This window comes from Phalacrocorax aristotelis, chromosome 6 (genome assembly GCF_949628215.1).
Source record: "Phalacrocorax aristotelis chromosome 6, bGulAri2.1, whole genome shotgun sequence".
Lineage (NCBI taxonomy): Eukaryota > Metazoa > Chordata > Aves > Suliformes > Phalacrocoracidae > Phalacrocorax > Phalacrocorax aristotelis.
The window spans coordinates 35,750,126-35,761,976 of record NC_134281.1 but is presented as its reverse complement, the minus strand read 5'-3'; positions in this window follow the sequence as shown (position 1 = coordinate 35,761,976).

Below are 11,851 nucleotides of genomic sequence, written 5' to 3'. Positions count from 1 at the left end.
GGGAGGTTGCAGAGTCTCCTTCCCTGGAGACATTCAAAACCTGCCTGGACGCAGTCCTGTACCCCCTGCTCTAGGTGTACCTGCTCAAGCAGGGGGTTGGACGAGGTGGTCTCCAGATGTCCCTTCCAATCCCTACCATTCTGTTAAATAATATTTGCTCAGTATTCTTATAACTCTCACACCGATTTTAGGTAACACTGATGTCTTGGAAATTATTATTTTTCATTGAGCAGATCTGGTTGGCTTCTTTCCTGTTATGCAATACAGAGTTATTGAACTTCTGTCTGTATCCATACATTGCTGTAGGTAGAAGCTGGAGATATATACAGGTATGCAAAGCCGTTCATGCATCCTTTCTGTTGATGATAGCTTCTCTTTCACCACAGAGCTAAATTCAGTGACTTCTATCTACTGCATGGTTTACTGCATACACAAACACAATGTACGGAAAATAAACTTTATAGTTCTCAACTGCTGTAAAATCTTAATGACTGCGCTCATAGCAGACATAGTGGGTACATTGTATGCTTCAGGTTCTATTTTCAGTAGCCTGAATTTACAGTCCTCATATCCTGGTAAATATAATTCCTTGCTATATGACAAAAGGGTAGCTCTAAAGATAGTAATCTTCACTGTGATGAAGCCAAAGTCCAGATCTTTGTTCTGGTATAAAGGCTTGCTTGTCCATATAAAATCCTTAATTTTGAAATCATACATTCATATACTTCTTCCCCGCCCCCCAAAAAAATTAATAGAAAAATCAGTATATCAGATGCATCAGCAGTTCCACTGTTGAGAAAAACTGATGCGTACTAATGTTTTTTTGTAAAGGTGAGCCATGTTAGTTGGTTATGGTTTATAAGTTTCAATTAGTTTTGGACTTAGGTCTCATATGTCCATAAGGAAGTCTTTAACTATCCTTCTCTTTCTTATGATGATATCGTGATCAGCAGTGGAGCTTAACAGCTTCCTGGCTTTTTTGGATGGTGTCACAACCTATTTGAAACTTTTTTAGTGTGAGAATTTTTTTTCCCAGCATTTGACTGATCCCAGTTCTGCAAATATTTATGTGCATATGAAGAGTCCTACTAAAGTCAAATTTCCTACATAAATATTTCATGTAGACATGTAGGAAATCTCATGCTTGCATATATAATTTATGCACTTGATTAGTTCACTGGCTTTGAGTAACTACTGGCTGTATTTCTAAACAGTTTTCAAATATAAGATCCTAGTGACTAACTGCAGAAGGTAAGAAATACCTCCAATGTTTTCTTTCATGCTGTAAGTAAAATGAAGTGCACAACAGCTCTGAGAGCGATGAATTAAAAATGAGATTATGTTTAATTTAGACTGGGCTTTAGTCTATGTTGTTCTCAGTCCATTATTTATAAGAGGTTTTATGCTTTACTGTTCTCTTGTGTATTTACAAACTTGATAAATGTTCAGTGTTTGAGGTCACCATTTCTTCCTTCTAAACCATTTGTTGAACAAAGTAAAAAATCTCCTACGTACTGTTCCTATTCATCACTTTTCCTAAATTTATCTTTATTCTTTGTTACTCTTGTAATTGATTTCCTGACCTTTTTTCTTTTGCAACATGGTCAAGCAAAATATATCAGTTTCACAAGTTTATGATAGAAGGAGGTTGAAGAAAAACACAAAATTGAGTAATATTTATAGATGCAAAGACTACTTCAAAATGACAAAATATTAAACTAGCCTGCTTTGCATAAAGTACTAATTAATTAATCCAGCCCCAGTGTATGCTGTGGTATTTTTGTCTCTGAGGATAAGGTATACAGTAATGCATTTTTAGACTTGAAAACCCCATTTCTTTTACTATTATGTAGAAGTGGGAGACAAAGGTAGTTTTTTTCAGTGGTAGCTTGATCTTTGTCCACCTTCCTCAATGGACTTTGGAAATGTTGGAAGTATTAAGGCATATTTTTACTTTTAAGTGTGTGATGTACCGCATGCATGGTTAGTACATACAGAGTTAATAAAGCATAAACACTAATTAGGTTTGTATTTGCTTTTTTGTTAAAATTACCTCAAGATTTACCAAGTAGTCCAACTCTTCTTGTATCTCAAGGATACAATGTGTAAGACCAAGTCAATGCTGGACATGTCTTTCTTTGGGAGCTACAATTAGTGTTGATAAATGCCAGCTAGTTTTACTGACTGATTCTTTTTATCTTTTAGACCACATCACAGGCTTAATGATGTCTGACATGTCCAGAAAGGCTTGTGACACTGATGGGAGAGGAACTAGTCAGCTGGGATATTTTATTTTCCAAAGATAATGCATGTCAGGAGCTTGGGAGGATGAACTTGCTGCAGAGAGGAGACTCTCCTTTCTGCCCAAGCCAGACAGGGGGAGTGCCAAGTCTGAATATCCTCCTGCACTCAGAAGTGGTTTGCCAAGTGCCTTCAGAATGCCCTATCCTCAATTAATATTTTGGCCAAAACAGAGTTGATAACATGGGATCCTCCCTAGCTGTTTGCTCTTCATGTTTTCAGGCTATATTTAAACAGCCTAAGTCAGCTACAATATAACTGTAATTTATTATTGTTAATTGGAGTAAAAATGCAGAAAATGCAGCCAGCAGAGACTGATGTAGAAAGCTCTTTGCTACTTACAGAGTGGACAGTGTTTCTCTGTTTTTATTGTGTTCCTATTTTCTGACTTTATCTAGATTAAGGTACATCTGCCCCTACTGTTACGCTACACCCAGTGGCCTTGCTATGGGAAAAAGAGGGGATTTCTGCTTTCTTCTTTGGGGAATGCCTTAACCATGAGGGGTGATGGAGCAGGTAAGCAATATCACTGCTCTTTTCCTCTGTGCATCTTCAAAAGAAAAGTGTGAATCCTGTTCTTCCTTGGAAATGAAAGTTGTAGTAAGATGTTCATCAGGTATGCGCTGGACTGCACACAACATCACCCTCACATTCTCCTGAGCTTAGTGTCCTGTGCTGGCAGAGGAGGGAGGGGGAGGATTTACAATGGCGTTACTTTGGGCATCTGCTATAGGCCACTTGTAGAAGTCTCCATCTTCCTGTTTTGGGTGACACCATGTAAGTTCCTCCTCAGTGTTGTAGTAGTAAACAGCACTTTACTGGAGTTTAGAGACCATCTGCCTAAAAGATACAGACTTAAATCCTCAGCTTCTTTAATGGAGTTGGATGCCAAGAGTTTCTGTGAAAATCGTCGCCCTCAGCCACTTAGGTTATCATCTTTGGCAACATATATTTTACATGATATACTACCTTTGGTACTGTATCTCTGTAAGAGCACTGAGGAGACTCAATGTACACAGCATGTCAATAAATGACTGGATGTGCATAATGCAGGGCATAATGCTGGCTTCTTGGCTTGGTATTTTCATACCCAGTTGCTATAAAGCATTGTTGTAGCATGTTGGATTTGCCTGTTCTACACTGACTCCTTTAGCAGGAGGTCTGAGTAGGCTAGATGTGGCTGAACTGTGTTTATAATTGGATTATAATTTACAGTCTAACATGATTTGGTTTTAGCATACAAATTAAAATTAGCTTTTTAATGCAATTCAAGCTAATCATAATAAGCAAGTCGCTGGCAATAGTCCTTCTGATGTAGAGAAGTCTTAAGTCTTAGCTGACTAAGAGTTTAAATTACATTAATCAATAGCTCCTAGAAGTTAATATTAACTCAATTAGACTGAAATCACCATTATGCTATATTTTGGAAATTCATTAAATAAGGAAGTTTGCGCTTATGTTCAGTTGCGTCAATTCTCTTACGATCCATTTTGTTTGCACCTTTATCTTTCTTCAAGTCCTTGGTGCTTACTATAATTATTAGAGATCAGTCATGCCTATAGTTAAAACACTGTTTAAATTGTTAACTGGACTGAAAAACTGTAGCAGCATCCCATTTTGCCTCAAGACTTGCAACTAATGACTTTCTAGTTTTGTTTGGGTTTTTAAATGCAATTTTCTTGGTATGTTTTTGTTATTTGGATGATTATATATGACCTTCATGAGTTATTAAATAATCATGTTAGTCTCTTTACACAGATTGGAGGAAGTCGGTCTAAAATTGTCAATATCAGTATCTCAGTGAGCATTTTAATAATCTTTTTTCCTCAAGAACATTTTATTTGAGTTCAAAATCCCTACATGAATAACTATATTATTTTGGTATGTTATCACTTATGAAAAGTTCTTCTCTCTATTAAAAAAAAAAAAGAAAAAAGAAAAAAAAAACCCGGCATGCAGTCTCCTAGCAAGGTAAGATACCCACTGTCACAGAAAAACATTCTGGCTTGTCAGTCACTGCATTAAGTTTCTCAACATCCATGCTGGTTTTGGGCACTTATGTCCAACAAACAAGAATAATTTTCATTATTTCATAGCTCCTTGAACAGAATAACATCTTTAAGTGAAATTTCAAGTGCAATATCCTCTTTGTGTTGGTACACATAGCATGCAGGGTATTTTGTTTTAGTTTCCTGTGCAAAATAACATCCCTTTTGTAAACTTCGGCTGTGGAGATAGAGGACTACAAAGGTGTCATGGTTTTAGCTGGGATAGAGTTAATTTTTTTCACTGCAGCTGACACAGTGGACTCAGTATGAAAATAATGTTGATAACACACCAATGTTTTAGTTGTTGCTGGGTAGTGCTTGTACTGGTCAAGGACTCTTCTAGCTTCCCATGCTCTGCCGGCTGCACAAGAAGCCGGGAGGGGGCACAGCTAAGAGAGCAGATTTAAACTGGCCAAAGGGATATTCCATATCATGTGATGTCATGCCCAGTATGTTACCTGGGGGGAGTTGGCTGGGGGAAGTGGTGATCGTGGCTTGGGGACTGGCAGAATCAGTCGATGGGTGGTGATCGATTGTATCACTTGTGGGTTTTTTCCCCTTTTTTTTTTTTTTTTTTTTTTGGGGGGGGGGGCTTAATTTATCTCTTTATTTTCCTTTTTATTATTATTATTCATAATAAATATTATTATCTTTACCAATATTACTATTTTATTTTAATAATTAAACTGTTCTTATCTCAACCCACGTGTTTTCTTGCTTTTACTTTTCCAGTTCTCTCCCCAGTCCCACCGGGTTGGGCAGAGTGAGCAAGCAGCTGCATGGTGCTTAGTTGCTGACTGGGGCTAAACCATGACAAAAGGTTTCAAATGCCATTCATGAGCTTCACACTAACATGTACCCTAGAGCCTGTTGACTAATAGGAAACAAAGTTTAGCCACGACAGCCTGAGGTACAGATGTCGTTGCTGAAATGGAGATTCTTGCTCACTTTAGTTCATCTGCCAAAAAACTGTAATGGTAACTTCTGATTTTTATTTCATTTCAGAAGAAAAATTTGATCTGAGTTATGAATCTATAAAACATTTTGATTTGGAAGTAGCAGCTAGCCCCTTTCTGAAAAGAAGATTCTGGAAAAACATTTTTTTTAAAAAGTTTAATTTGAATAGGTACCTTCAAAAGGAATCCTTAGACTCTAGCTGACAGTGCAGTGGAGCCTCTGAAAGGCTTCAGTCATGGCATAATCGGTATGGTAAAAAAAATATGGTGTGAAGAAAAAAGTTGACAGCAGAGTGCAAGAATCTCAGATGGCACTAGCTAGCTTATCGCCTCTATAATCAGTGACGCAAAATCAGTTTGCAGCAGTACTAGTTCCCATATATTTATGTAATTGTGGGAATAAAATCTAATGAATCTCTTGAAAGCAAAATGTTTTAGCAATTGTTGTTGGGTTTTGTTTCCTCCCCTGCCATTTTGGGTCAACAGATTCAGACAAAAGAAGAGCAGAAGCAGTTCTGCTGTGAATATGAGTATTGCATATTCATACAAGTATATGTAGGTGTGAGTGATTTTAATTTATTTATTTTAAAACCAGCTTTGACTGTTATGTTTACTTGCACGTCAATGTTAGTTTGCATAAATTAAACCTCAGCTGCATAAAGACAATGACAGCTACTGCAAAGAGATGCTCCTGTCTCTTTCTATTCTTAGATTTGTTCTTTAAAAAAAAGAAAAAAATCCTGGAAGTCAAAACTCAAATCTTTTAATTATGGTATAAAAATGTCAGAAAGAAGAAACAAACATATGTGTAAGGGATCTCCTTGTGCCTCGTTCTTTCATCCCAAACTTTGTCTAAAAACCTGAAGGTGCTACTTGCAGTATTGCCGAGTTATCCTACTTCAGAGGGGTGCTCAGGATTTATAGTATTAGTTCCCTAGACACCTAGGCTGTGTTTGATATTTTTTTTTTAATTATTATTTTTTTATTTTTAAATGCTGGCTTAATTCAGTTACTAAGGATCTCTTCTATTTATACAGTACACGTTAGATAAAGAAACTATGTACTTTTATTAGGCATACCTCCCATTCTGTAACAGGATTACTTTTTTTTAAAGTATTGCTAGAGCAGAACTTCAAAAGCAGTCAGTGCTTCCTGTTCTTCTAATGAGTTGTTGTTAGAAACTTCATCGAACACAAAAATATCCTGTTAAATCTCTTACATGAGACTCACCACACCGTGACCTGAAGCAAATATTTGTCTTGCGTTTCATAATACTGGCTGGCTGGTGGGAGAAAGTAAACCTGAGCAAAGGGAGAAGATGTATGTGTCCTGCAAAAGTAACTGTAACCTATTTTTATCAGGGTCCAATCTTTTTCCTACTTTCAGAGGATGTAACCCTGTATGAATAGGGCCTGCACAGATTCTGACATAGATACATTACTTACACTGTGGATGTCAGAACTTTTGTTCCTTGCTCCAAAACTTACTCTACTGAATTTCACAGTACTGCAAAAATAGGCTGAATTCAACAACTGAAAAATTGGGCAAAGCATCTTTTTATGCATGAGGGCAGGAAGCATTTTTATGAATTGCTACCTTTGCCTTTCAGGTGGCCGCAGCATTGCACCTAGCCTGTCTCAAGGCAAAGTAAATCTTGCTGTTGGCAGCTCAGCAGCAAAACAAGTGAGAACAAGTCCTGGCATAAATAACGGCAGCTCAGATTGTATAGGGGATGATGTTAATGAGCAGTGTTTTTTTCCTCAACATCGGTTTCTGGCTTTCCCTTGTATCAGATGTACAGTCTTTCAAATACAGACTTCCAGGTTGGGTTTTGTGGCATGGGCGTTCCGTGGGCCAGCAGGCCTCCCCTGCTGGTGGCAGGGAGGTGAGCAGTTTCTCAATTTTCTTGGACAGTCTGATCAGCCTTTCAGTGTGCTTTCTGACATGGCTCAAATGTACTGCGTTGTGGGTGTGTCTACTTCTATCCTGAGACTTCTCTCAGGAAATAGCTACGCTAATTTTAGAAACAAAAACAGTTGAAAGAGGCCCATTGCAAATGCAGCCAGAGTATCTCCCGTCTAATCAGTTATGAAATCTGATTGATGCTAAAGCTTTTTCTTAGCAGAATGTTTATTAATCTTGAAGGGGTGGAGAGAAAACACAAGAGATCTTTTACAAGGCAGACATAAATGAACAGAAGCTCTTTAAAAATGAATTTGTGGGAACTGGGAGATTGATGCAATACATCACAGGGACAGAAAGGCCAGACAACGGCTTTCCGAGTACTTGTTGGCATAAAATCAGATAGAGAGAAAAGAAACTATGGTACTTTTTGCCTGACATGACCTGAGGAAAAATACTGGCTGTTGTGCAGCTCTTGCATGCTTATCTCGGGCATATCATGTTCTGTAGTGATTAAAATACAATTTCTGGTAACAGCAAGAACCCAAATGCGCTTCTGTTGTGCGCAAAGTGCGACAGTTGTTCCTGCAGCCCCAGTCATGTTTCAGTGTATGTTTTAGCAACTGCTTTTTATTGCGTTTGATTCCTGTATCGTTGCTTTGAATGAAAACACAGGAAATACAAAATTTTATAGCAATATTCTGTTTATAAGGGGAGAGGTAACGTGTTGTCAGGGTCTGTGAATGTTGTATGGATTCACATTGTACCAGGAAGGCAGGGAAGACAAAAATTAGATTGCTCATATTTTTAAATCTTTCATCTAAACTCTTCCACTGCTTTTTAAAGTCATGTTGCAGAATGAACAGCTGCAGGAGGATTTTTTGCACCAAGAGTAGAACTAGTGTTATTTCCACAGCAGGACTACTGTTAAGGGCTCCTCTTCTTATACTGACTGCAAAAGCCTGGGAGAGATTAAGACAGTGTCCAAGAGTGTGTACGAGCTACTTCACTTGTGTTGTCTGGTCTCTCATCCATTTTCTGGTGCCTGCTCCTGAATAGATCTTTACCGTGTTCCCATTCACATGGGGTGGGGTTTTTTTTCCGCATACTGAGGATACTGTTACTAGACTTGAAAATGTTAATGGGCTTGTAGACATAAGAAACAAGCCTTAACCTAAATAAAGTATGTTTGAAACTAAAAGGTTTGAGCCTAGCTTTAGACACACACAAATTTTTGGCTGCATATTATAGCCTGAGTTACAAGGTACAACATTATTTGGAACTGTACATACATTTCTTCTGTGATTGCTACATGCAAAACAACCAATTCCCTCTCATATTCAGTAAGGTGATGCTTCCTGGTCTTCCTTGTAATCAGCTTCAGAAAAGGGGTATTTTGTACAGACAAAAAACTATCTGTCATAAACTTAGCACCATTCTAGAACATTTTGCTACAACTGATTGTGCCTCAAATGTTGTCTTTGGGAAGACTTTTTTACCTCTTTAGTCTGGGCCAAACTCTGATGAGCTATTTCTTGTGTGATTGAAGTTCTCGGAGCACAACTGACAAGAGCAATGACAGTCATGTAACGTATAACTTGTTATAACTCTCTGCTGTAGAGGGTTTTACCAAGCTCTTGCCACAAATGTAGTAGGAACAGATGAGTCTGTGCTGAAAGCTTTTGACAAATCCTACCCAGAGCATTTTTTGAGAACTGTAGGACCTTTTTGAGGATATATGTAAAGACCCAGCATGAGGCATGGGAGTGAGAGCCCGAAGGCAAGGAAACTGTTCCACTATTCATGTTCTTAAAATTACTTTGGTGCTCATGTGACTTCTGAGCCAAAACCAATCAGATATTAGACCTTGGCAAACTTGTGAATGTCAGAATTGTTTTGGGGAATTGGGATCCTTCATCATAACCAAATCTTTTGCCAAGATATGGTATGTGGCACCAATTAAAAGAAACTGTAAATGCTACAATTTACCCAAATTATTATTCCATTCCTGTGCCTAAACTTCAAAGAAAAGCAGTTTCTTAATAGTTTGTATGACGCTATAAATATTTTTTTCTTGCATACTGAGAAAAGAATAGCATTTCATGAGTCATACTTATTGTGGGGTCTGTGGACAAAGCTTTCAAGGACTGATGTGTTCCCACAATCTGCAAAAGCCTTAAGGTTCAACAGTCATGCTTCTTCCAACAATTGATTAAAGGCAGATTCTTAAAATACTTTGACATGAATAGCTGAACCTACTTCAAGAAACATCTTGGTAACTAAGTTGCTATCAGATCTGAGCAGAGGAAAGGAACTATATACAAAGCCTCTTTACTGGTCTGAGGAAGAAAATTCTTTGTCCAGAAATTTCTTGAGTTTGCTTGGTGTCATCAGTTAGTGTGTTGGTGGTAATGTGTTTACTGAATACTTTAATGCATAACTGCCAGGATTTTTTTTTGTTTTGTTTGTTAATTACTTACTTGAAATGAAGCCTGCTTAAAAGAAGTGACACTTGGCCATAATTTATTGTAAGCGGCACAAATCCTCTTCTGTTTCACCTCTCTAATCCTACTGAAGTCCATGTGGCAACAAAGAGAAGAATTTGACCCTCATTATTATAATTTAAAACTCTGAGCCAAATTGCAAGCTGTCTCTACATAATTTTCATCAAAGATTTTAATGTTTCTCTTATATGAGAATTACAGAATGCAGAAATTCCAGCTAGACTGTATCTTTTGTAAAATGACAAAAACAAAACCTGAAAAGACAATTGTCCAGGTGTGCATTTCTTTGCCTACATAAATTTCTTCATCAAATAAGTACATTCCCGAGTATCCTGAAACAGCACTTGATCCTTCCAGTGCTGCAGGCATTTTGCTGGCCTGTGTATCAAAAGATGTGAAGTTCAGTGGATGCATCTAGATGTTTAACCAGGTCTTGCTTAGCTTGAAGGTTAGTGGCACTATCATTCATTTTGTCTGAACAACAGCTGAAATAATAAATCACACTCCATCATTTGACACTGTTTCTCTCTCCTGTGCTAAAACTATCAGAGCTGCAGTGAGGACAGGATCGCAAGGGCTGCTGGAAGTGATTGAGTAAGGTTCTTTCATGAAATTCACTGCATCTTCAGGTATTTCATCCAGAAACATCCATTCATTTTGCAGTGGATCTGAGGAAAGCATATGACACACTAAGCCACACTGAATGATCTTCTGACAGACCAAATCTATTCCATAACATTGTCAAAGAGTCCAGTAAATAAATATGGGAATCATTTCCATTTGTGTGCAAGAGAAAATATAACTGACCTTGTAATACATTTCTGCAGTCAGTCATGTCTATGAACTTTGCATCCACAGAGATTGCATTCAGATTGCCTCAAATGCTTTGCCCAAACTCAGAAGGCTGAAGTGAAACTCTAACTTTTATTTTTCACCCTTTCAAGAATGAGGTTCTCTTCAAAATGTTGGGTTTGTTGATTTGTCCTCTACTTTGGAGCAGAACTCTCTTCTCCTCACTATGCTTCCATTTTCTGCTTTGCTAACATGTAATAATCTCTCATTCCCTTCAATTTGGAGACTAGAGAGAATGATGCTATTTGTTTTAAATCAGATTTTTACAGGATGGGGTGAAAGTACTGCAAAACTAGTAAATGATCCTATATGATACGTTCTATAAGGAAACGTAAGATTTCTAGATGAGAGCAATGTGACGAGGGAATCATGCTACTGATCTCCTATTAACTATGAAAACACAGTAAACACTGTGTGAGAATAGATTGCTGCAACTGATAGTAACTGCAGTTTTTCAGGTGGCAAATTATGTACTATTCCAAGGACACTTTACAAGAAAATGTGATTTTTACAAATCCTGCGCGTGGTTGGAGGTAAGAAATATTTGCATTGATTCAGTGATTGTAGAATTTTCCTATTGAGTTGTCATATTGCACTGGGTTGTGTGGGTAGCGTGTTAGGGTCAACACAGGGTTCCATGGTTTGCAAGCAGCAGCCAGCTGTGGGTACTCTGGTGTCACCCACTGTGCCAAGAGGGAGCCTGGTGCCTGCAGACAGAGCAGCTCTTCCACCCTCTCCCTCTCTGCTCGCCTGTTCACAGAATTTGCGACACTTTTTGTAGAACTTCTTGAAGTATCTTCCTGTTATGTTCTTTTTACTGTCTTTAAGTATGATTTTTCTCTATGTACTGGATGAACGTCAAATAAACTATGGGGAAATACTTGACTGTCTGGGATATTTGCTTTTATGGTTGATGTTTTTTTCTTTAACTGTACTGTCAATTCCATGAAACAGCAAGATACTCAAGCATGGGCCTCTCAGCTCTTCAGCTTGTTTACAAATAATGACTTCTTCCTTGGTATCTCACCTAACACACAAATGTCAATATTTATAGGGGGTTTTCCATAAGTCATGGGATATTAATAGCATTTCACAGAATCACAGAATGGTAGGGGTTGGAAGGGACCTCTGAAGATCATCTTGTCCAACCTCCCTGCTTGAGCAGGAACACCTAGAGCAGGGGGCATGGGATTTCCATGCAACGGATCATGATTTTCCACCATCAAGAAATCAAAAGCTTTTATTGTTGCAGGGTAGAAGATATTAGCAGCAACTATAACCAATGCTA